Raw genomic sequence first — 22,688 nt, forward strand, 5'->3', positions numbered from 1 at the left:
AAGGTAGAGTTTGACTTCTTCTTTGCCAATTTGAATGCCTTTAATGTCTTTTTGTTGTCTGATTGCTGAGGCTAGGACTTCCAGTACTATGTGGAATAGCAGTGGTGAGAGTGGACATCCCTGTCTTGTTCCTGATCTTAGGGGAAAGGCTCCCAGTGCTTCCCCATTGAGAATGATATCTGCTGTGGGCTTTTCGTAGATGGATTTTAAGATGTCGAGGAATGTTCCCTCTATCCCTACACTCTGAAGAGTTTTGATCAGGAATGGATGCTGTATTTTGTCAAACACTTTCTCTGCATCTAATGAGAGGATCATATGGTTCTTGGTTTTTCTCTTGCTGATATGATGAATCACATTGATTATTTTACGAGTGTTGAACCAGCCTTGTGTCCCGGGGATAAATCCTACTTGGTCGTGGTGAATAATTTTCTTAATGTGCTGTTGGAACCTATTGGCTAGTATCTTGTTGAGAATTTTTGCATCCATGTTCATCAGGGATATTGGTCTGTAATTCTCCTTTTTGGTGGGGTCTTTGTCTGGTTTTGGAATTAAGGTGATGCTGGCCTCATAGAACGAATTTGGAAGTACTCCATCTCTTTCTATCTTTCCAAACAGGTTTAGTAGAATAGGTATGGTTTCTTCTTTAAATGTTTGATAGAATTCCCCTGGGAAGCCATCTGGCCCTGGACTCTTGTGTCTTGGGAGGTTTTTGATGACTGCTTCAATTTCCTCCCTGGTTATTGGCCTGTTCAGGTTTTCTATTTCTTCCTGTTCCAGTTTTGGTAGTTTGTGGCTTTCCTAGGAATGCGTCCATTTCTTCTAGATTGCCTAATTTATTGGCGTATAGCTGTTCATAATATGTTTTTAAAATCGTTTGTATTTCCTTGGTGTTGGTAGTGATCTCTCCATTCTCATTCATGATTTTATTAATTTGAGTCTTCTCTCTCTTCTTTTTAATAAGGCTGGCTAATGGTTTATCTATCTTATTAATTCTTTCAAAGAACCAACTCCTGGTTTTGTTGATCTGTTCCACAGTTCTTCTGGTCTCGATTTTGTTGAGTTCTGCTTGAATCTTAATTAACTCTCTTCTTCTGCTGGGTGTAGGATTTATCTGCTGTGTTTTCTCTAGCTCCTTTATGTGTAAGGTTAGCTTTTGTATTTGAGTTCTTTCCAGTTTTTGAATGGATGCTTGTATTGCGATGTATTTCCGCCTTAGGACTGCTTTTGCTGCATCCCAAAGATTTTGAACGGTTGTTTCTTCATTCTCATTAGTTTCCATGAATCTTTTTAATTCTTCCTTTATATCCTGGTTGACCCTTTCATCTTTTAGCAAGATGGTCCTTAACCTCCACGTGTTTGAGGTCCTTCCAAACTTCTTCTTGTGATTTAGTTCTAATTTCAAGGCATTATGGTCTGAGAATATGCAGGGGACGATCCCAATCTTTTGGTATCGGTTCAGACCCGATTTGTGACCCAGTATGTGGTCTATTCTGGAGAAAGTTCCATGTGCACTTGAGAAGAATGTGTATTCAGTTGCATTTGGATGTAAAGTTCTGTAAATATCTGTGAAATCCATCTGGTCCAGTGTATCATTTAAAGCTCTTGTTTCTTTGGAGATGTTGTGCTTAGAAGACCTGTCGACTGTAGAAAGTGCCACGTTCAAGTCAGCAAGTATAAGTGTATTATTATCTAAGTATTTCTTCACTTTGGTTATTAATTGATTTAAATATTTGGCAGCTCCCACATTCGAGGCATATATATTGAGGATTGTTAAGTCCTCTTGTTGGATAGATCCTTTGAGTATGATATAGTGTCCCTCTTCATCTCTCACTACAGTCTTCGGGGTAAATTTTAGTTTATCTGATATAAGGATGGCTACCCCTGCTTTCTTTTGAGGACCATTTGAATGGTAAATGTTTCTCCAACCTTTTATTTTCAGGCTGTAGGTGTCCTTCTGTCTAAAATGAGTCTCTTGTAGACAGCAAATAGATGGGTCTTGTTTTTTTATCCAGTCTGAAACCCTGTGCCTTTTGATGGGGTCATTAAGCCCGTTCACTTTCAGAGTTACTATTGACAGATATGAGTTTAGTGTCATCATGATATCTATTCAGTCCTTGTTTTTGTGGACTGTTCCACTGAACTTCTTCTTAAAGGGGAATTTTAAGAGCCCCCCTTAAAATTTCTTGCAGAGCTGGTTTGGAGGTCACATATTCTTTCAGTTCCTGCCTGTCTTGGAAGCTCTTTATCTCTCCTTCCATTTTGAATGAGAGCCTTGCTGGATAAAGTATTCTTGGTTGCATGTTCTTCTCATTTAGGACCCTGAATATATCCTGCCAGCCCTTTCTGGCCTGCCAGGTCTCTGTGGAGAGGTCTGCTGTTACCCTAACACCCCTCCCCATAAAAGTCAGGGATTTCTTGTCTCTTGCTGCTTTAAGGATCTTCTCTTTATCTTTTGAATTTGCAAGCTTCACTATTAAATGTCGAGGTGTTGAACGGTTTTTATTGATTTTAGGGGGGGATCTCTCTATATCCTGGATCTGAATGCCTGTTTCCCTTCCCAGATTAGGAAAGTTTTCAGCTAGAATTTGTTCAAATACATATTCTGGCCCTCTGGCCCTTTCGGCGCCCTTGGGAACCCCAATTAAATGTAGGTTTTTCTTCCTCAGGCTGTCATTTATTTCCCTTAATCTATCTTCATGGTCTTTTAATTGTCTGTTTTTTTTCTCAGTTTCCCTCTTTGCCATCAACTTGTCTTCTATGTCACTCACTTGTTCTTCCACCTCATTAACCCTTGTCATTAGGACTTCTAGTTTGGATTGCATCTCATTCAATTGATTTTTAATTTCTGCCTGATTGGATCTAAATTCTGCAGTCATGAAGTCTCTTGAGTCCTTTATGCTTTTTTCTAGGGCCACCAGTAGCTGTATGATAGTGCTTCTGAATTGGCTTTCTGACATTGAATTGTAATCCAGATTTTGTAACTCTGTGGGAGAGAAGACTGTTTCTGATTCTTTCTTTTGAGGTGAGGTTTTCCTTCTAGTCATTTTGCTCAGTGCAGAGTGGCCAAAAACAAGTTGTATTGGGAAAAGGAGAACAAGGAGAGAAAAAGTAGGAAAGAAAAGAGAAAAAGAAAAAAGAAAAGTGGAAGAAAAAAAGAGAAAAGAGAAGAAAAAGAGAAAGAGAAAGAAAAAGAAAGGAAAAAAAGTGTGGGGGAAGCAAACAAAAATCAAAGGAAAAAAAAACACAGTGGAGTATCTTCTGTTTCTGTATACTTTCAGTCCCTTGACTTCCCCTGGAACTTGTCCTTCTAGCTGGTCTTCTGGGGGAGGGGCCCGTTGTGCTGATTTTCAGGTGTTAGCACTTGGGGGAGCTGCTCTGCCCCCTGCCTGGTGCAGGGCTCAGTGGGGGGTGTTTACCCCGTGAGGCCCCTGGAGGAACAACCGCAGTGGCAGCGGCCAGCTCTGGAGCCCTGGAGTCAGCTCCCGCAGTAACTACCGAGCTCTCTGTCTGCAGGGCCTGGAGGCTCCAGGGCGGGACGCTGATCTGCTCAGCTCGGGGTGTCCTGGGTCCTGGGCCCTCCCGGCCTCTGCCTGTCCCGGGGGGAGGCCGGATCCTGGGCTGTGTCTCGGTGCCCTGTGCTCCGGGGCCTGCACTGTTGGATTCGCGCTCCTGCCCCGCAGCCCCCTCCGCGGAGCCGCCGCCCGAGCCCCTCCGAGCTGCTCCCGGGTCCTGCCGTGCACACTGCAGCCTTTTAGGGAGTTTGGTGCACTCTCCTGGGGCGCAGTGGCTCTGTTAGTGTCCCAGGGAGCCCGATGGCATCCCCGCCCTCCTAGGGTCCTGCTCCAACTCCCCTGCGAGCCCCTTTCCGCCCGGGAAGGTTGGTGCAGCTCCTGCTCCTCCGGGACGGGGCTCTCCTGTCCTGGGGACACTCGCCCCGGCCTCAGCCCGGCTCCTCGCGGGGCCCCTCCCCATTGGAGGCCTTTTGTTTCTTTATTTCTTTTTCCCCCGTCTTCCTACCTGATAGAAGCGCAAACTCTTCTCACTGTAGCATTCCAGCTGTTGTCTATTTAAATCTCAGGCCAAATTCGTAGATTTTCAGGATGATTTGAAGGTTATCTAGGTAATTTAGTGGGGACAGGTGATTTGGGGACCCTACTCTTCCGCCATCTTGCCCCTCCTCTCCTCTGCCCATTTCTTGACTGGGTATTTGTCTTTTGGGGTGTTTAATTTGATAAGTTCTTTATAGATTTTGGATACTAGCTCTTTAGTATAGATACGTCATTTCCAAATACTTTTTCCCATTCTATAGGTTGCTGTTTAGTTTTTTTCATTGTTTCATTTGCTGTACAAAAGCTTTTTATCCTGATGAAGCCCCATTAGTTCATTCCTGCCTTTCCTTTGGAGATGCATCTAGCAACTCCCTTCCTTTGGAGATGCATCTAGCAAGAAGTTACTGTGGCCAAGGTTGAAGTGGTTGCTACCAGTGTTCTCCTCTAGGATTTTAATGGATTCTTGTTCAGAGTAGGTTTTTCATCCATTTTGAGTTTATTTTTGTGTATGGTTTAAGAAAATAGTCCAGTTTCATTCTTCTGCATATGGCTGTCCAATTCACACAACACCATATGTTAAAAAGACTGTCTTTTTTCCATTAGATATTCTTTCCTGCTTTGTTGAAGATTAGTTGAACATAGAATGAAGGTCCATTTCTGGGTTCTTTGTTCCATTCCATTGATCTATGTGTCTGTTTTTGTGCCATTACCATATTGTCCTGCTGATCACAGCTTTATAATGCAGCTTTAAGTCTAGAATTGCAATGTCTCCTCCAACTTTGCTTTTCTTTTTCAACATTCCTTTGGCTATTCGGGTCTTTTCTGGTTCTATACAAATTTTAGGATTGTTTGTTCCAGCTCTGTGAAATATTCTGATGGTATTTTGATAGGTATTTCATTAAATGTGTAGATTGCTTTAGTTAGTATAGACATTTTAACAGTATTTTTTCTTTCAATCCATGAGAATGGAAGATTTTTCCATTTTTTTCATAAATGTTCTATAGTTTTCAGAGTACAGATCTTTTGCCTACTGGGTTAGGTTTATTCCTTGGTATTTTATGGGTTTTGGTGCAATTTTAAATGGGATTGATTCCTTGATTTCTCTTTCTGCTGCTTTTTTGTGAAACTATAGAAATGCAATAGACTTCTGTGCATTGATTTTGTATCCTGTGACTTTGCTGAATCCCTTTATCAGTTCTAGCAATTCTTTTGTGGAATCTTTTGGGTTTTCAACATAGAATATCATGTCATCCATGAAGAGTGAAAGCTTGATTTTGTTGTTGTTGTTGTTGTTGCCAGTTTGGATGTCTTTTATTTATTTTTGTTGTCTGATTGCTGAGATTAGGACTTTCAGTAGTATGTTGAACAACAGTGGTGAGAGTGGACATCCCTGTTGTGTTCCTGACCTTGGGGCGGAAAGCTCTTAATTTTTCCCCATTAAGGATGATATTCACTGTGGGTTTTTCATATATAATGTTTATGTTCTTGAGGTATGTTCCCTCCATCCCTATATGTTGGAGGGTTTTTATCAGAAATGATGCTGTATTTTGTCACATGCTTTTTTTTTTTTAAATTCTTCTTCATTTTATTTTATTTATTTATTTTTAATTTTATTTATTTATTCATGAGAGACACAGAGACAGAGAGAGGCAGAGACATAGGCAGAGGGAGAAGCAGGCTCCATGCACCGGAAGCCTGACGTGGGATTCGATCCCGGGTCTCCAGGATCGCGCCCTGGGCCAAAGGCAGGTGCTTAACCGCTGCGCCACCCAGGGATCCCCATTATCACATGCTTTTTCTGCAACTATTCAGAGGATCATATGGTTCTTATCCTTTCTTTTATTTTTTTTTATTTAAAAAATTTATTTTTATTTTTATTTTTTATTTATGATAGTCACACACAGAGAGAGAGAGAGAGGCAGAACAAAGGCAGAGGGAGAAGCAGGCTCCATGCACCGGAAGCCCGATGTGGGATTCGATCCCGGGTCTCCAGGATCGCGCCCTGGGCCAAAGGCAGGCACTAAACTGATGCGCCACCCAGGGATCCCTATCCTTTCTTTTATTAATGTGGTATAACACATTGATTGATTTGCAGATACTGAACCACCCGTACATCCTAGGAATAAATCCTGCTTGGTTGTGGTGAGTAATCTTTTTAATGTACTATTGGATTCTATTAGCTAGTATCTTGGTGAGAAATTTGGCATCCATCTTCACCAGGGATTTTGGTCTGTAATTCTTTTCAGTTGGGTTTTGTCTGGTTTTGGGATCAAGGTAATGTGGGCCTCATAAAATGAGTTTGGAAGTTTTCCTTCCATTTCTATTTCTTGGAACAGTTTCAAAAGAATAGGTATATTGTTTCCTTGTTGACCTTCTGCTTAGATAATCTGTCCATTGCTGTGAGTGGGGTGTTAAAGTCCTCTACTATTTTTGTATTACTACAAATTAGTTTCTTTAATTTTGTTATTGATTTACATTTATGTTTATATTTATACTATATTTGGGTGCTCCCAAGTTAGGGAGATAAATATTTTCACGTGTTATATATCTTCTTGTTGGGTAGATGCCTTTATTATGATATAGTATCCTTCTTCATCTCTTATTACAGTCCTTGGTTTTAAATCTAGTTGTTCTGATATAAGGATGGCTATTTCAGCTTTCTTTTGATGTCCATTAGCATGATAAATGGTTCTACACTCCCTCACTTTCAATCTGGAGGTGTCTGGATCTAAAATGAGTTTCTTGTAAGCAGCATACTTATGGGTCTTATCTTTTTATCCATTCTGATACCCTATGTCTTTTGATTGGAGTATTCAGTCCATGAATTGAGTAATTATTGAAAGAAATGAATTGAGTGCCATTGTATTACCTAAAAGTTATTGTTCCTGTAGACTGTCTCTGTTCCTTTCTGGTGTTTGTTACTTTGGGTCTCTATCTGTGCTCAAAGGGTCACCTCTAATATTTCCTATAGGGCTCACTTAGTGTCTATAAATTTCTTTAGTATTTGTTCATTTTGGAACTCTTTATCTCTCCTTTGATTATGAATGACAGCCTTGCTGGATAAAGTATTCTTGGCTGCATATTTTTCTCATGTAGCACATTGAATATCATGCCAGTCCTTTCTGGCCTGCCAGGTCTCTGTGGACGGGTCTGTTGCCAGCCTTATGTGTCTACCCTTATAGGTTAAGAACCTCTTGTCCCAAGCTGCTTTCACGATTTTCTCTTTATTTTTGTAATTTACAAGTTTTACTATAATAAATCGAGTTGTTGACCTATTTTTGTTGATATTGAGAGGATTCTCTGTTTGGACTTGAATGCCTGTTTTCTTCCCCAAATTAGGGAAGTTTTCAGCTATGATTTGTTCAAATAGACCTTCTTCCCCCTTTCTCCCTCTTCCACTTCTGGGACTCCTAAAATACAGTATTATTTCACTTTATGGAATTGCTAAGTTCCCTAGGTCTACCTTTATGATTTAATAGTTTTCTTTCTCTTTCTTTTCATCTTCCTTTTTTTCCATAATTTTATCTTCTGTATCACTGATTCATTCTACTTCATTCATCCTTGTTTTCATGGTCCCCACTTGGGACTACATCACGGTAATAGCATTTTAAATTTTAGCCTGACTAGATTTTAGTTCTTTCATCTCTGTAGTAAGGAATTCTCTAGTGTCTTCTATGTTTTTTTTTTTACAGTCTAGCTAGTATCTTTGTAGTCATTGTTTTAAATTCTAATAAGAGATCTGACTTATATCCATATTGATTATATCACTGGCTGTGAGTACTACCTCCTGTTCTTTCTTTTGTGGGGAATTTCTCTGTCTCATCATTTTGTCCAGAAAAGAAAAAAAAAAAAAAAAAAAAAAAAACAGCAGCAACAACAACAATGAAAACCTAGATCCTGGGTGTGTTTGGTCTGCTTGTTAAAAGAAACTAAATCCCAAAATAAGAAAGAAAAATATATGCATATATTATATATATGAATATATATATATTTTTAAGAATAAAAAAGAATTGAGAAAATAACTGAAAAAAATAATACTAAAAGAGTAAAGAATAAAAATACAAAGACTGCTATATACAGTTTTCCCTAAGAGCTGAAGCTTTGCAACCTTATAGGGTTGGTAAACTTGGTACAAGTGTGTTGTTTGTCCTGGTCTCCTTGGGGAGGGGCCTTTGCTCTGATTCTCAGGTGAACGTGCCCCAGTAGAAATGCACTTCCAGTGCACAGGGAGGAAGGTCTCAGTGTAAGTCACTCAGGATTCCTCCAGGTGGTGTTGTTTTGTTTCCTGAAGGCTTTCAGCACTGATTGGCAGGATGAATAGAGCTGCACCCTGCTCTCTAGCTCCAGAGTTGAAAATTTGTGTTTTCTGCTCTTCCAAGAGCCTCCATAGAAAAGCAATCAATCAATCAGTCTTGTCTCCCTAGTTTCTGTTAGAACTCTGTGTTCACCCATCCATGACTCTGTGTTTTTATCTCAGTACCCAACTGAGTTTCAAAACTCCAAATTTTAGGGACTCCAGGGGCGCAGACCCATACTGTTCTTCCTGGGAAGGCTCTTCCATGCTTCTGCCCTTTTCTGGGCCCATCCCAGGAAAGCAGTCACATGGATGTCTAACAGTTAACAGTTTATGGCAGCAGAGAGCAGGCACCTTGACTCACTGTTCTCAGCCAGATTCCTTGCTCCTATGCTTGGCACTCTGCTGCACTGTTTCCACCCATTATCCTTACAACCCCAGGGATCCTCAGACTATGCTGTCACACCTAGGATTCTGCTGAGCTTCACCATCTGAGCATCTTTAAGCCAGGCACGTCCCTCACTGCAGTAGACTTCTAAAAGTTCTAGTTCTGCACTCCACTGCTTAAAATACTTTGCAGTAGCCTCCTTAAGAAGTCTCCCTTCCCTCTACTGTATTCTCAGCTATAACACACCAGATTCAAGTTTTCACAATGCCTACCTTCCAAACAATGGCTATTTTTCTACTTGTAGACTTGCAACCTTTGTTTTCTCAGATCTTTGATTGATTTCTCAGGTGTTCAGAATGATTTGGTAACTATCTAGTTGTGTTTGAGGGATGAGACAAACTTAGGGTCTCCCTACTCCCCCACCATCTTAACTCTTGGATTTTGCATTTTTAATAAGTACTCTCTATGATCTGATAGAGGTGAATCATGGACTCTCAAAAAAAGCAAACTTATCCTTTAAGTAATTATATCTGTGCAATTCAATTGAATGAAAAAATATTGTGCATTTGGACAATTAATTAAAATGTTCAGTATTTTGCATGAATATGTATGATTCTTGTTGATATGAAATGGTTAAACTGAGCTTCACGGAGCACCAGCATCATTTATTATTATAGGCAGGAAGCAATCCAGGGTTAACACCCTCACCATCTAGTCAAGTCTGACAGGCTTGTTGGCTCCATTGTCAAGGCATATGCCTACACAATTACAGCATGCAGTCTGCTTCAGTGTCCCACAAAAGAAAAGTATTGTAGCAGATAACTGCTTCTAGGATCCCTGCTGTCAGAGAAAATAAGCAAGTTATAACTTCTCCATGGTCCTGCTAGAAAGCATTTTCTACGGTGTCTGTTGCTGCTTCACTTGGATGCTATATGTTGTTTCCCTCTGGTATGTGGTCCAACTGACTTTTGACCTCATCTTCGATCATGCCACATTGATTCCTGCATGAAGTTCTTGTTGGGAAATAAGCCTTTTTCTCCTTGTTACAAAACTTAATACTACCCTTGATAAGCTAACAGCTTCTAAATTACTGTTTTGGGGGAAATACCATTTCTTTTTGCACAACGCAGAGTGTCAACCACTAAAGAAGGGCTCTTCTTAGTCTCCTTTCTCCCCTAATGCCACAATCTCATGTTGAGACCTTTGCATCTATTGTGTTGTCAACCATTTACAACTACAGCCAGTTTCATGGACCCAAGAAAAAACCTCTATCCCTCCTTCATCTTTATTTCTGACATCCTGTCACCTGATAAAGTAGTTTCTATATTCACTGCACTGCCCATATCCCCTCCCCTTTCGCTGTCTCTTCAGTTTAACCTGCAAAAACTTTTGCTTCTAAAATTAGGGCTAATTTCCTTTTTGTTTCCCTACTGCTTTTGTCTTTTGATTCTCCTTTAATCTACCTTCTATACTACTTTGGGTTTTCTTTTGGAAAGAAGTCTCATTATGTAATCCTGTATATACAATTCACAAATGATTTCCTACTCCTTACAGAGAAAAATACAAACTCCTCAGAGGGACAACCAAGACTCTTTAGAGTCTGAGTCTTACTTCCTTCTACTATGCCCTACACTGCCTCTTTAATTTTCTTCAGACAGCACAACTTATCTGAATAAGGTATATTCTTTTATATCTCTATTTTTTCTTGCATTTTTTCCTTTTACAGGGACTGTACTACTTTTATCTTCTCCATTAGACAAATTCATATTGATACTGAAGGATAATGCTCAAATTATATCTAATGGGTTTTTTCTGAGCTGCCTGGACTAAATATTATCAGATCCATTTCCCTAGAGAACAGACTCTAAGAGATTTGCATGTAGGAAGTTTGTTGGGAGTTTATTCTTAGAAGCATTTATCTTTGGGAGTAGGAAGGTGGGAAGGAAGCAGGATTGTCCAGAAAGGGAAGCTGAACTGTGCTACAGACATAACAAAGGCCTCTGGCAATGTTATGGGGAATTCCAGGCTGGCATGACTCTTCAGAGTTGTCCTGAATGAAGGCAAGGGGGCTGAACCTTTATACCTCAATGGTAGTATGTCACGGTATGTGGATTGTCCCAGAAGTGGTATGACATGAGGCAAACCCTGGGAAAGTCCTAGAGAGGGATTTTGCTGAGAGCTGTGTATAGTTCATTCTTCAACAGCTGATGGAAAGGGTTGAGGGAGGTAGGCATGTAGGACCCAATGGCATTCACTGGGCCAGATATTCATGCCTTCTACTCAGACCTTAACTATAGAACTTAACATTTTGCACAGTGACTATTTGTTTACATCTTTTACTCACTGAACCAGGCTAATATTTTTGAAGGCCATGCATCTGGGGGTTAGGCTCATGGATTAGAGGAAGATGGGATAGGCACCCCAGTGTAATAAAAGTATAATCTATTAACCTTTCCTTCATTGAATATAAAAATGTAGCTTACCTTAATGTAATAGCATTGATCTGCATATTCAGATCTTAGTTTTAAATGAGATTGGCTCTGTTTCTCAATAATTAAAACTAATAAATTTTTCAGTAGGCAATATTTATTTTTCTCATTAATAAAGGACTTAAAATTTTCATAACACCAGTAGCATATCATTGTACAGTTTTAAGAAAGAAAAACCTTGTCATACAAAAGTCTGGAGAAAATGAATGGAAAATAATATTACATTAAAATTATTTCCAAAAAACTTGCCAATGCTCATTTACAAAAAGAACAAGCTTACTAATCCCGTTAGAGTCTAGTACATATTCAGATTCTTTCCTACTTGTAGAAGAAAACATTATTGCAAGATCAAAGATATATATTGAAACAAGAAAGCTGCAGAATATAGTTCATTTAGTTCTCATCATTAGATCATAAAATATAATAAGTTCATTGTTATAAATGAAACTGTTCAGAAAATGTAATAGAGTTTCACAACAATATATTTAGTATACCATGCAATTACTCATTTACTGTTTATACTATTCATCATGAGTCATTTGATGTCAACATTAAAATTTCATCTTGCACATTGCCTGGCTTCTCTTTAACTTGTTAGATTCTAGATGTTTTATTACTAATTATTACTTGTTTTTTTTTTTAATCCAAGAGCATAATAGAAAAATAAACTTTTTCTCACTTATCATTAAAACACATTGAATTTTCATAGGCACCACTCTTTATATAAATTACTCAAATTTAGGCAAAATGATGATATAACTATGAGCTACCATTTCTGAGCCTGAAGCTCAGAAATAATTTTACAAACCAGGTGATACCTGAGGCCACCAGAAGCTGCAAAGAATGGGAAGTATTCTTATCTACAGACTTCAGGAGTATTTGGCTTTGATGACACCATAACAACTTGATTGTAGATTTCTGAGCTTTAGAGCTAATGAGAGGATATATTTCTATTGCTTTAAGTCCTAGGAAATGATTACAGATTTTAATGACCTGTTGAATTATATATATATTTTTCATTTATATGACCTCTCCATCTATATTTTAGGTATTTAAAGCTTGGAAACTAGACCATCCCAGTGTTGACAAAAGTTGGGTTGTTAGATCTCAGTGAGCCAGCATGAAGTTGTGTTTCTTCTAGCTCCCAAGAACTGGAACAGGTCAAAGCAGGCTAATACATGGATACAACTGTGTTCTGGCTGTGTGTAAAACTCCCCACACAACTCACAAAACATTCAATATAAAAATGTAGCACCTTGATGTAATAACATTATTCTGCACATACAGATGTTAGTTTTAAATGAGATTGGCGGGATCCCTGGGTGGCTCAGAGGTTTAGCGCCTGCCTTTGGCCCAAGGCACGATCCTGGAGTCCCGGGATCAAATCCTGCGTCGGGCTCTCTGCATGGAGCCTGCTTCTCCCCCTCTGCCTGTGTCTCTGCCTCTCTCTCTCTCTATGTCTATCATGAATAAATAAAACATTTTAAAAAAATAAATGAGATTGGCTCTGTTTCTCAATAATTAAAACTAAATATGTGACCCCACTCTTCTCACTCAGGAAGAAGAGTTCCACCACTCAGAGGAGAACCCTTAGCTCATATTATTTGAGATAAGGACATTGTACCTCTAAGTTAAGATTTATCCCCAATTACACAGTGAATTAATTCTGGACCAGGATGGTCTGGTTCTTTCTTTCTTTCTTTATTATTATTATTATTTTTAATTCATGAGAGACACAGAGATAGGAAGAGACAAAGGCAGAGGGAAATGCAGGCTCCCTGTGAGGAGCCTGATGGGGGACTCAGTCCTGGGACTCTGGGTTCACGCCCTGAGATGAAGGCAGAGCCTTCGCTGCTGAGCCACCCAGGCATCCCAGGATGCTCTGGTTCTTAAAGTTCTTTATTTCCCATTGGATAGAAAGACAAATGGATCCTGACACACAAGCGTAAGCATTGGTAACTCAATCAATGTTAACTATTTGTATCAGGAAGACAACATTTCTGAAAGCACATTTGCATTTATCTTAAAATATTTCCTACCTCCAAACCTTATGATGTTAATGATAGATAACATTATTAGATTAGCCAAAAATTTGTCGATCATTTTATGTACTCAATATTTTCACTTCTCTTATATTTAATTATCATTATGATTTCAGATAGATTATGTCATGTGTCCAAGATAAGTGGCACTTGCTTTCTAGTTCCCAGTCCATTTTTCACTGGAATAGTAGCAAAATAGGGTGGCTTATAATCAATTGATAAATCTGGATCATTTAAAGAGAGAAATGAGACACTATGCATAGATACCCTGGACTGTAGGCATAAACCAAGACTATTCTCTCACAATAAGACATAAAGGACAAGATAAGAAAGGTCTGGGAGATTCTCATCACGTGTCTTTAAGTTAGATTTTGAACACGACAACTAAAGTGCTCTTGCCAGTATGTAGTATAACTGTTTTAAGAAAAAGGTATCTCTCTAAGAAGTGCATTGTAGCAGTTAAAATAAAAGCTGGGGTACAAGGTATTCCAAGATAGAGCTGGTGCAAAAATTCCTAAGAATACCTTGAGTGCTCTCTGAGAAACCAAACTTAGTGAAACTGTCACCTATAAATTTTTAGTTCACTCAAGACGTGGTCTCCTCTTGTAGCTATTCATTTTGTGAAGTGCTCTCCCTCATGCACAGTAGGCCTCATTGTCCTTTGTTATTTTTATATCCTTTAATCATACCTCTTTTAAGACACTTAATTTATTATATTATAAATTTTCATGGCTATGTGTGTCTTTCTCCCTCAGTAGAATGTGTATCTCATCACTTTGTGGCATCTTTGGTACAGAGTGACAGTTGTTTACCACAAGTAAAACTGGGTGAGGGAAAATTCTTGTGGACAACAAGTGAACACAAAAGAATGGAAGCTTATCTAGAAACAAATACCTATCAGAACCTAGAGTGGGGGGGAGGGTATGTACCATGTTAGTAGTTTGAAAGGGCTTATAGAAAATTTGACAATCTATTTTAATATTAGTAGATATCAACAAACATAAAAACAACAAATGTGTTTATTATGTACCAGGTACTCTTTTAAGATACCTCCACATCACTTGGACACTAAAAACTGTAACAATCTTAGCATGATTTTACTGTTCCATAATCTTCATTAGCATAATTTTCCTGTTACAAAACACTCTTGCCCAGGAAGATAAAATTTGCAAATAACTGCATTGCTCATTACAGGAATTCCCAAGACCCATTACTTCCTCAGTAGAAAGCAACAGTGGTATACTACCTAAGACTCCTTGACTCTTTTACCTCAAAATACTCTCCTTGCTATTTCCACCAATCCCAAATTACCAGGGTCTTTACCTAATCCTCATTAAGATGTGCATTGAAAAACCTGCTTTACATAGACAAGAATTTCAATAAATTGAACTCCAGCATGTTAATCAGACAGTGTAGGGGTTTGTTCTCCCAGTTAAGCCATAAACTCAGCTTTGCCTTATAAACAGCTTTGGCTTATAAACAGCTTTGCTCTTCTGGGGAGCTCTCAGTAAGCACATTACATGTAACTAATGTAATCTTCACTGGAACTTTGTAAAGTTTAGTGTATTGTTATTCCCATTTTGCAGAGGACAAACTAAGCCCAAGTTTACACCTCAGGTAGATGGTAGAATTAAGACCTGAATCTAGACTCTCTGACCCTACAGCCAGTATATTTACACTGTATTCCTGAGAGTCATTTAAAAGCCACTTTAATTGGCTTCATTTGGAAGAAATTTCAAAGAAATTTCCAAAGGGAATAAATGAAAGCCCTTAAATTAAAAAAAAAAAAAAAGAAGACATGGTTAGTAATACAATATTCTAAACACTATCATTTACTTAAATTAATCATTCTTCTAATCACATGCTCTATAGGCTCTATAGTTTTTCTCCATTTAAAGGAGCAATGATATGCATTCTGACACTCTCAATGGTCATGATGCAGGAAAAATGTCTTAGCATCTGAAAATATTCTAGCCTTTGAAAAAATAAGCATTGTATTTGTCACTCCTGAATGGACAGTATGTTTCTATGTAAATTTCAACTTGCATCTACTGTTCTAGGGAAAGGAAATTATCTACTACTAATTTACTAATAGTATTTCTTTGGAGTTAAAAGACAGTGGATAACTAAATAATGATTAAACAAAAAGGAATCCTCTAAGTGAGTTTCAATGGAAACTTTATCATAGGAAGAAAGAAATGGGAAAATACATTTGGAAAGAGAATATCCAAGGCTAGACTGCTGTCCCAAAAATTGTTATAACTGAATTGAATAAAAAGACTTATTCTCATGATATGGGACAAATTTGAATGATTGGCTAATATATATAATGGAACTAAGGTCCCATATAATGTCAATAAGCCAGAAGAATGTGGCAAAACCAACAGTAATTTACACAGATAAATAAAAACTCTGGGTTTAATTCTGAAAAACAAATCATGTTGAATGCTTTCTAACAAAGCTAACTCGGAGTGAATTAGCCTTGTAATGTAGGAACACAAGTATTTAAACAGAACATAGATGATCCTCTTTCTGGAATATTCTGTTTGATAGTTAAATGATGTCTAATGTTCTTCCCAACTAATAAATTCATGCTACTGGTGTAACAATGTGGATTGACAGATCCAAGACTTGCATTCAGAGTTTTAGTCATATGGTATGTAGCCATTCCCCAATTGATATATCTATTATTTTTGGATACTGTCAGGAGTGTTTGGGCAAAGCCTTTTTCCCTGTTTACACACGTACATATAATTTTGGCCATGGCCAGGTGTCCAAGAGATAAGGGAAACCTGAAAGAGAATTTATCATAGAGCTTGTTCTCTGCACCAAGACTGGCAGAGGAAAGGAACATTTGTTTCAATTCTTAAATGTCTTTAAGATTAGTTTCTGTTCCTCCTAGCCTTCATGGTAGAATTGTCTTGTCTAACTGAAACCAGGAGTTCAGACACTGAGAATATGGCTAATTTAATGTGTACCTACCTGAGTAAACTTTTTCTGAGGATGGGAGATTCTATATTTGACTTCGAGGAAATACTTTGGTTTTTTTTTTGTTTTTAAGACTTTAAAATTTATTTTAGAGACAGTGAGTAAGTGAGTGAAAGCAGGAGCAGGGAGGAGGGGCAGAGGGAGAGGGAGAAGCAGACTCCCTGTGGAACAGGGACCTGAAGGCAGGACTGGGTCCCACTACTCCTGGGAGCACGACCCAAGCCAAAGGCAGAGGCTTAACCAACTGAGTCACTCAGATGCTGGGAAACACTTTGTTGGGAACAGTAACTATAATATAGTAGTGTCAGGGGTGTTAATGGCTGCAGGGATGACTCAACTAGGGGATGCCGACAATGACCTGGACCTTGGGATGCTAGGATTCCAGCACTGAATCTCAGGTCTGCATTCAGTAAAGATAATATTCTCAAAGTTGTGTTTAGAGAACTTAGATGGCATTAAGGCATCATGGCCAGAGCAAAGGCTGTTTCACTCTAGGGCAACACTACTTTTGGGCCAAAACTTCTTTGTTCCTGGGCCACCAGAATGCTAGGCGTCTGCCATGAAGCACCTAAAGGGCATTTTTCTTCTTTTCTTAGCTTGAAAACTTATTTTTCTAATGGTCTTAAAAACCATTTGGTGAACCTAAGAGACTGAAACAAAGAAATAATTTCTTGTCTCTTTAAGAAGCAAGCATGTATTATAGTATTTCTTTTCTTTTCCTTTTTTTACAAGTTGTTTATTATTATCATTAATATTCTTATTACTTTTATTAGTACACAGTACTGTGAGTTTAAGACCTACAGAGACTTTGTTAACTGGTTACCACAATTAGGATGCTGAACAGCTCTGTGGTCTCCAAAACTCCTTCAATTTGCCCTTTGTGGTCAAATTCTTCCCCCACTCTTAATCTATGCTGTTTTCTATCCATATAGTTTTGTTTCTCCAGAAAGTTGAATGAATGAAACCAGTTTATATATAATCTTTTTTTTAAATTTTTTTTTTATTTATTTATGATAGTCACAGAGAGAGAGAGAGAGAGGCAGAGACACAGGCAGAGGGAGAAGCAGGCTCCATGCACCGGGAGCCTGATGTGGGATTCGATCCCGGATCTCCAGGATCGCGCCCTGGGCCAAAGGCAGGCGCCAAACTGCTGCACCACCCAGGGATCCCTATATATAATCTTTTGAGACTGGCCTCTTTCATTCAGCTTAATGCTTTTGAGATGTATCCATGTTATTGTGTGTGTCCATATTTCCTTTCTTTTTATTGCTGGACATTATTCCATTGTATGAATATAGTGTATTTTGTTTATTCACTCAGCCATTAAATGTCATTTGTGTTATATCTTATTTGGGACTACTGGGAGTAGGTATAGTAAACATTTGTATGGGAGGGTTTGTGTAAATTTAAGTTTCCATTTTCTAGGGAAGATATTTAGCAGTAAAATTGCTGGGTCATGTCATGTCTTTTTTTTTAAGATTTTATTTATTCATTCATGAGAAACAGAGAGAGAGGGGGGGGGGCAGAAACACAGGCAGAGGGAGAAGCAGGCTTCATGCAGGGAGCCTGATGTGGCACTCGATTCTGGGACTCGATCCTGGGACTCCAGGATCATGCCCTGGGCAGAAGGCGGTGCTAAACCGCTAAGCCACCCAGGCTGCCCAATGTCATGTCTTTAACTTTGTACAAAATTTAGGTATTTATAAATTAAAATAATTATATATTTTTACATATTTATAAATATATTATTATATAATATATAATAGCATATAATGTATTATATAATTTATATATATGACTTTAAATTACATATAATGTACACATTTATTATAAAAGTTATCTGTTAAGATATACAGTTGGCCCTTGAATAATATGAGAATTAGGAGCACTGACACATTCCACATAGTGGGAAATCTGCATATAACTTTTGACTCCTCCACAACATAGTTACTACTTGTCCCTTGTTGACCTGAAGCCTACCAAAAACATAGTTGACTAGCACATATTTTGTATATGTATTATATACCAGATTCTTACAATAAAGCTAGAGAAAATGTTATTAAGAAAACCATAGGGAATAGAAAATACATTTACAGTACTATACTGTAAAAAATCCACATTATAAGTGGACCTACACAGTTCAAACTCCTGTTGTTCAAGGATCGATCAACTATGTATCTTTATAAGAAATGCACCAGTCTGCATTTTTATGTGAGTGTTCCAGTTGTCCTGTGTTGGTGTCAGCCCTGGGAACTGTCAACAGTTGTTTTATTTTTGTTTTTCTTCCTGTCCCTTTCTAAATAAGTATATAGGAGAATCTTATTATAGTTTTAATTTGCATGTTTCTTTTCTTTTTTTTTTTTTAAGATTTTATTTATTCATTCATGAGAGACACACACAGAGAGAGAGAGAGGCAGAGACAGAGGCAGAGGAAGAAGCAGGCTCCATGCAGGGAGCCTGACATGGGACTCGATCCCAGGACTACAGGATCACTTCCTGAACTGAAGGCAGACTGCTCAACCGCTGAGCCACCCAGGCACCCCAATTTGCATGTTTCTAATGGCTGATGATGCTGAGCATCTTTTAATGTGTTCATTTATTGTGTGTAAAGTACCTATTCAATTTTTTGTTCATTTTTAATTGGGCTGCTTATTTACTGTTGAGTTATGAGAATTTTTCATATACACTATATAGAAGCCTTTTGTGATGATGTGACTTGCCCAAACTTTTTCTTTCCTCTGTAGCTTGCATTTTCATTCTCTATGAAACTGCATATAGCAAACTTTTTTTTTTTTTAATTTAAGTAGGTACCATGCCCAATGTGGGGCTTGAACTTTTGACCATGAGATTGAGAGTTACATACTCTCCCAACTGAGCCAGCCAGGTGCCCCATTTGTTTGTTTTCATTTTGAAGTTTAATTTATCAACTTTTTCTTTATAGAACATGTTGTTTTATGTCAAATGTAAGAGCTTTTACCAAAGTTTAGATCATACAGATTTTATCCTATGACTTCATTCTATAGTTTTATCTTTATATATCTACCTGAGATCTATTTTGAATTAATTTTTCTTTGAAATGTGAAGTTTGGGTTGAGATTGATTGTTGATTGATTTGTCATATATATGACCAATTATTCTATTTGTTGGAGGGGAAAAAAACAACACCCTCCTTGTATTGAATTACCTTTGAATCTTGCCAAAGAGCAATCAATCATATTTGTGTGGGTCTGGACTCTTTATTCTGTTCCATTGATTTATGGGCCTCTCTTCTCCAGTGCCATTGTGTTGACTACTAAAGCTTTATAATAAAACCAGGTGGTATTAATCTTCCAATTTTATTGTTTGCAAAATCATTTTAATATTTTACTTTCATTGATTTTACATAAAAACCTCAGAATCAAATTGAAAAAATGTACAAAAAACACTCTAAGGATTTTGTTTAGAATTATATTAAATCTATAGATCGGGATCCCTGGGTGGCGCAGCGGTTTGGCGCCCGCCTTTGGCCCAGGGCGCGATCCTGGAGACCCGGGATCGAATCCCACATCGGGCTCCCGGTGCATGGAGTCTGCTTCTCCCTCTGCCTGTGTCTCTGCCTCTCTCTGTCTCTCTGTAACTATCATAAATAAAAAAAAAATAAATAAAAAAAAAATTAAAAAAAAAAATAAATCTATAGATCAATTTGGGCAGAATTAACATGTTAACTATGTGTGTCTTCCAATTCAGAGAACATGGTATATCTTTCCCTTTATTTAGGTTCCCATTTTTTTATTAGTATTTTTAGCAAATAGATGTTGCATGTTTTGTTATAATCACATGTATTCCCTTATTTTTGGTGCAAATACATACTGATATATCCTGCAAACATGGTCAACTCACTTATTCTAGCATATTTTTCAAGATTCCTTGGGATTTGTTACAGAGACAGTCAGGACTATGGATATGAACAGTGCCATTTCATGCTTTCCAATCTGTATTCCCTTTGTTTTTCTTCCCTTATTACACTGGCTTGTACTTCCAGCACAATATTGAATTGATACATTGAGAATGAATATCCTTCTTTTGTTCTTAGCTTCAAAAGAAATATATCCAGTCTTTCACAATTAAGTATGTAGGCTAAAAGTGTATTTTATTTTGAAACAGGTTTTTAGATAAAGTAATTTCCCTTCTAATCCTAGTTTCCTGAGAATTTCTTTCATTAAGTGGCATTCTAGGCTTCCTCTTGCACTGATAAGAATAATCTTAGCCAGGATTATATACTCAGGAAGGAGGGCATAATGGGAGTGTAGGGAAGTCGCTGAGTTTATTGTTAAATTGTATAGTGAACATTAGAATATGGTCTTTAAGGTGTCAATATTGAGTGATATTGTTTTTATTCAAAACTAGTGGGACCAGATATCACAACTACTCTATGAAATGTGTTTGTATAATGTCTGCAGATTGGATGGCCATTGGACATAATATTCTCTATAAAGACTATATCATAAAATTGCTTTGTTAGGGTTCTATTCTTATATGAGAACTGGTTAATAAGGTAAATGGAATACAGAAACATTTTTAAACTAATTGATTTATAATATATGTCCTACATTCTTCCAAAACACTTGAATTTGCTAGAGAATGTGTGTACATATTATAGCCTGAAATGTTGATTAATTAAATAATTGCACTATTTTTAAATTAATGCTTCATTGACTAATAATTTTTAAAAATTATAGTTCTCTAAGTGTTTAAAGCTGATATTCCTCAGTTGTCTCATTGCACTTATACTTCTTTGAAAGAATTATTCATTGATTTTCTGTTCTTCAGTGTTTGATAAAAGATTTACGTGAATAATTGCATCCCATAATACATAGTAAGCCAGATTTCATTGGCCATTACCTTGTTCTTGAATATAATTTAAAGTACTGACATTGCTTTAAAACCTGTAAGTGAAAAAAATAGAAAAATAAAACCTCTAAGTGTTTGCAATTGTCACTATGTTAGAAATTATTGCTCCCAATTGAATTTCAAAATAACAGAGATTAGTCAATGTAGCGATACTGATACTGCCCGGAATCTACCTTTGGGGAGTCAGGGCATAGACATTTATTTTTGTGACCTCACATAAGGAAGATCTTATCTGTCTCTGTCTGGGAAACCAATACTTGATCTCCCAATAGCTAATGTGAGGCCTACAGTTTTCAGGTTTTCTGGTGGCATCTTCAAATTTTATAGCTGACTTTGTAAAACATGCAATATAAATTGCAATGTCATGAGGAATCTCTTTTTAATGCCTTTATTAGCTATTTCTCCCTGAAGCAATTCTTGGAAGAACACATTTAAAAATTAAACAAATCTGAAGAGGGTTTAAGAAAACGTATGGCTTGGCATAATTACAAATCTAAAGCAAAGACTATTCATACACTCATTTTCTTATGTGTGAAATTTATTCAGTGGGTTTTGCAGTGATATTTTGTATTCTAGGACTGCACATCTCTGGCCAAATCTTTGCATTCAGCTTACTTCTCTTCTTTCCATCTGTAATGGTAGATTACTATACTGAGATTTTAGTCATATAATTTTAGAATAAAGTCATTCATTGTATGTAATAAAAATTTTTAATTCAACTCTCTTGTTTGGAGAGAGTTATAATGAAATATCAATTAATATTGCTTCAACATCTTTGTGGCTTTGTCTCTTCATATATCAGAAGAATGAATAACTAGTAGTTTTCTTATCCGTAATGTTTATTGTGTGGGGAAGATTCACATGAGCATATATTCACAAGTATAAAGATGTTAAGTTCTACAATTTTCTATGTGAAAACTAACAATTTACAGTATAAAGAAGACAGGCTTTGGATTCTAATGGACTTGTGTTTAAAAACTAGTTTGTCAGTAGTTATGCAACCTGGACAAATTTAACTTTTTTGGCCTTTGGCTTTCTTAGTGTAAGATATGAATAACATCTGCCTTTTAGAAATATTGTAATAAACTAGAGGAATTACATAAAATTGTGAAAATGATTAGATGCAAGACTCTCAATAAATGGTAGCTGCCATCACTACTGTTATTGTTGTTGACATTACTGGCAATCTTCAGTGAATGGTGACTTGATTTTCTCTTTATCATTGAGCCTATAAGACTCAGCCTGCTAAGTTTTAAATTAATTTGCAGTATCTACTACTAGCTAAGGAATACAAAGGCACAAATGAAGCCTTACAGCCCATCTGCTTACAGGTTGCTCCAGATGAGGCTTCTGTCTCTGGTTGCAGTTGTATTTCCTCCTTCCATGTTACCCTTTAGCAATCTTTGGATATTTCAATTAGCAACAGAAGTAACTGAGTAACAGAGCTAATCTTTAGAGCCAGAAGAAAGGATAAAGAGAATAAGGAGGGGAAAAAAAAAAAACATGGTTAAAAATGGGATGTGTAGGGGTGGGGAGGGATCTTATGAT

At 37.5% G+C, this 22,688-nt stretch overlaps 2 long non-coding RNA genes across 3 annotated transcripts in view; one reads left to right on the forward strand and one right to left on the reverse strand.

Moving 5' to 3' along the window:
- The window catches only part of LOC102152201, a 219,831-nt gene that overhangs the window by 144,414 nt on the left and 52,729 nt on the right, over positions 1 to 22,688 (forward strand). The window lies entirely within an intron of this gene.
- The window catches only part of LOC119869716, a 37,040-nt gene continuing 34,771 nt past the window's right edge, over positions 20,420 to 22,688 (reverse strand). For both annotated transcript variants that reach the window (XR_005372306.1, XR_005372305.1), the window contains exons 3-4: positions 22,470 to 22,590; positions 20,420 to 21,175 (exon numbers count right to left, since the gene is read on the reverse strand). This is a non-coding gene — a long non-coding RNA (uncharacterized LOC119869716). The remainder of the gene's footprint in view (positions 21,176 to 22,469; positions 22,591 to 22,688) is intronic.

This window comes from Canis lupus, chromosome 17, assembly GCF_011100685.1.
Source record: "Canis lupus familiaris isolate Mischka breed German Shepherd chromosome 17, alternate assembly UU_Cfam_GSD_1.0, whole genome shotgun sequence".
Taxonomy (NCBI): Eukaryota; Metazoa; Chordata; class Mammalia; order Carnivora; family Canidae; genus Canis; species Canis lupus.